The sequence below is a fragment of the Mandrillus leucophaeus genome, unplaced genomic scaffold, assembly GCF_000951045.1.
Source record: "Mandrillus leucophaeus isolate KB7577 unplaced genomic scaffold, Mleu.le_1.0 Scaffold201, whole genome shotgun sequence".
Lineage (NCBI taxonomy): Eukaryota > Metazoa > Chordata > Mammalia > Primates > Cercopithecidae > Mandrillus > Mandrillus leucophaeus.
The window spans coordinates 815,757-819,188 of record NW_012102044.1 but is presented as its reverse complement, the minus strand read 5'-3'; the positions used below and the strand labels follow the sequence as shown (position 1 = coordinate 819,188).

The 3,432-nt window shown below is 44.8% G+C and overlaps 1 protein-coding gene across 1 annotated transcript in view; it reads left to right on the top strand.

Annotated features, from left to right (window-relative positions):
* Positions 1 to 2,161: 2,161 nt before the first annotated feature.
* The window catches only part of TMCO3 (transmembrane and coiled-coil domains 3), a 64,711-nt gene continuing 63,440 nt past the window's right edge, over positions 2,162 to 3,432 (top strand). Inside the window, exon 1 of the mRNA XM_011979423.1 lies at positions 2,162 to 2,222. The gene's annotated coding sequence lies outside the window, so the exon portion shown is untranslated. The remainder of the gene's footprint in view (positions 2,223 to 3,432) is intronic.

Below are 3,432 nucleotides of genomic sequence, written 5' to 3'. Positions count from 1 at the left end.
CCTTCCTTCCCTCCCTCCCTGGGGCTCCCCTCCCCTCCCTCCCTCCCCGGAGCTCCCCTTCCCTTCCTCCCTTCCCAGTGGTCCCTTTCCTTCCTTCCTTCCTTCCCTCCCTGGGGCTCCCCTTCCTTCCCTCCCTTTCCGGGGCTCCCCTTCTCTTGCAAGTGCTGTCTCCCGGGGTCGGGTGGTCTCTGTGGCCTGGGGTCCCGCTCCTCCAGGCCTTGCCCAGGCGCTCTTCGCCGAGGCCCACGTTCTAACCTGCAATGGGACCTGCATTCCCATCCTGGCCGCGCGGGTGGACTCGGGGCCTCCAGGGCAGCCCTGTCCCTGGCGCCCCTCCTGTGGCTCCTAACGGCTCCTGGTGGTGTCCATGAGGCGGGGTATGGACGCCTGCGCAGGGAAACAAGATCGCTACGCATCGGGTCCTTAGTCACTGCCTGTTTTTCTGATTGTTCTGTCTTCCAAATTTAACTTATTTACTGGTTTTTCCAAAAGGAGTGTCTTAATGTTTGGAGTACTTAGTGAAATATTTGTGGCTTTTTCTCCTACAGGCTTGACTTAAATATTCTGAAGCTTTTTTGTTGTTGTTGAAACAGAGTTTTGCTGTCGCCCAGGCTGGAGTGCAGGGGCTGGTCCAAGGCTCAAGCGATTCTCCCGCCTCAGCCTCCCCAGGAGCTGGGGCCACAGGGGGCACCACGCCCGACTAATTATTTCATTTTTAATAGAGACGGGGTCTTGCTATGTTACCCAGGCTGGTCTCTAACTCCTGGCCTCAAGCATTCGCCCACCTCAGCCTCCCAGAGCGCTGGGAATACAGATAAGTGTGGCATAATACAGCAGTGGCATGAACCACCGCACCCGGCCTTAGGTAGAATTTGAAAACGTTTTCATTTTGAGATGGTTGTAGATTCACATGAAGTTGTAAGGAGTAATACAGAGAAATCCTGCAGAGTGCCTTTACCCTGTTTCCTCCAATGGTAGCACCGTGCAAAACCATAGTATACGCAGGAAATTTTCTTTGATCAAATCCCCTGACCTGTTGAGATCACACCACCTATACACGCACTAGTGAGTGTGAATCTATGCCTGTGTGTCTTCTCAATAAAATTGAGGTTTTTTTTCACTTAGCCTTGAGATACATCTGCATTGTTATGTGTATCAATAGCTCAAGATACAGAAATTCTAAGAATTCATTATTAAAAAAGTAATCCCAGCACTTTGGGAGGCTTAGGCGGGTGGATCACCTGAGGTCAGGAGTTTGAGACCAGCCTGGCCAACATGGCGAAACACCATCTCTATTAAAAATACAAAAATTAGCTGGGTGTGGTGGCGGGCACCTGTAATTCTAGCTACTCGGGAGGCTGAGGCAGGAGAATCGCTTGCACCCGGGAGGCAAAGGTTGCAGTGAGCCAAGATCATGACACTGCACTTGAGCCTGAGTGGCAAGAGCAAAACTCCGTCTCAGACAACAACAATAAAAAACATATTACAGGAATCCAAAGTGTCTTTTTAATAATTAGAACAGCTAAAGATGTTTACTAATTTACTCAAAAAACGTGCTACAATTTAGTAGTCCATAGGATTTTGGAGGCAAGTTTGAAGGTAAAATGAGATGAGTTTGAATAAAGGGTGATTTGTATTTTAAGGGTCCATAAATAATTTGTTTCATGTTATGAGTAAGTTTCAGTGGGATATTTTAGTATAACTACAACTAAAATCCTCAAAGATTTCTCATAAAAATTAATAGGTCCCTTAGAGGGACAACTGATTTTAGGAACCTGATTGAGGAAGGAACCAGAAATGAACATAGAGGTGTCATTCACACATGAGCTGTGTGGAAACTTATTTTTCTGAAGCATAAAATCCGTCAAAGAATCACTTTTTGGGATTTTTTTGGGGAACTGGGAAGCATGAGCTAAGCATCTCAAATTTCTGTCTTGGTTCTGGAAAATACTAAAAGTGCACTTCTGAAGTAGCTGTTGATTTCTTTAGCTCCCTTGGACCAACCGAGAGAAGCTTAGCAATTGAGTGAGTCATTAAAATAACAGCTCAGCTATATGGCTAGGTGTGACTAAATGATTGCCTCATTGTTTGTTTTTAAGGTGGTAAATGTGTGCTTAAGTTGTACACGTGTACTTAAAGTTGTATTGAAACTAACATAAAATTGAGTGATTGGAACAGCACATTATCATTTATTCTACCATGTAGGAAGTTACCTGTTCTAGGTAAGCGAATTCTCCATGGAGCGTGCTTCACCTTTTGGGAGTCAGTCTCCAAGAATGTTTTAAAATTGAACACTTTCTAACCAGAATATAGTCTTTTCTTGGTGACTTTTGCTTGTGATTCTGATCAGTGACGCCTGTTGTCTAACACAGTCCTGCTGAAGTGCAGACAGCCGTGGCCCTCACTGAGTGGTCTGGCCTCCAGGCTTTTTGAGTTCTCCTGTTTGTTTTGCATCAGGTTTGTCTCTTTCTGCCATTTCGTGGTTTGGGCAGAATGCTGCCTCCGGAAATGCCTGGTCCTTACTTTTGCTGCAGCTAACCTGCCTTGCCTGGGAAACTGGATTAAACCAATTAGAATTTGGGTTAGCAGTGGAAAGTATAGATATATAGATACACCTTTTAGTAACCAGGTTTCCAGGTCGGGGAATCTTTGGAATATGTGATGGTTGAGTAGGAATTCCTGACTAACAGTCCATTGGATGCTGCTATGAAGAATGGTTAGGTTAATATTTTGTTGTTGTTTGCTTTAAACCGTAAATCTGCGTAAGTGGTAGGTGTTGGTTTTATTGCCTTTTTTGGCTCCTTGTGACTAGTGAGCTCCTAGAGGCCAAATTCCACTGACTAGTTTATTACTCCTTCCTTCCATAGTCTCAGTTTCCCGCCTCTAAGCTCATTCTGCCTTAGTGACCTTTGCTGGCTGCTGTCTTCACCTGCTTTCTAAACAGTGCCCCTGTCTGGGCACCCTGCCCTGCCCCTGCTCATCACCACCCGGACGCCACGGCTGCAGCCACGCTGAAACTGTCCGCATTCCCCAAGCAGTAATGTTCAGAAAGCAGGTTTCTGTCTGTGCTATTCCTTGCCAGAATGAATTAATATATATTGTTTTAGGTCTTCCTAAAGAAAGAAAGAGAAGGAGACTGAATTGGGATGATAACAGAAAGTTCTAGAGATCCAGGTATTGTGACATACATATATATATTTATTTATTTAATTTTTGACATCTTGGTAGCACTTGACTGTAGACTGACTTTGGAAATGTGGCAAAATTTCAAATGATTTTAGGAAGCCCACAGAGCTAACAGTAGCTCAGAAGATTTCGTTTCTGGAGTGATGTTGAGTGTGATGTCCCCAGGCAGCCCTCTGACCTGTGAGGGGAAGTTGATGGTATTGATAACATGCTGTCTCTTTTTTTTTTTTTTTTTTTTTTTTTTTT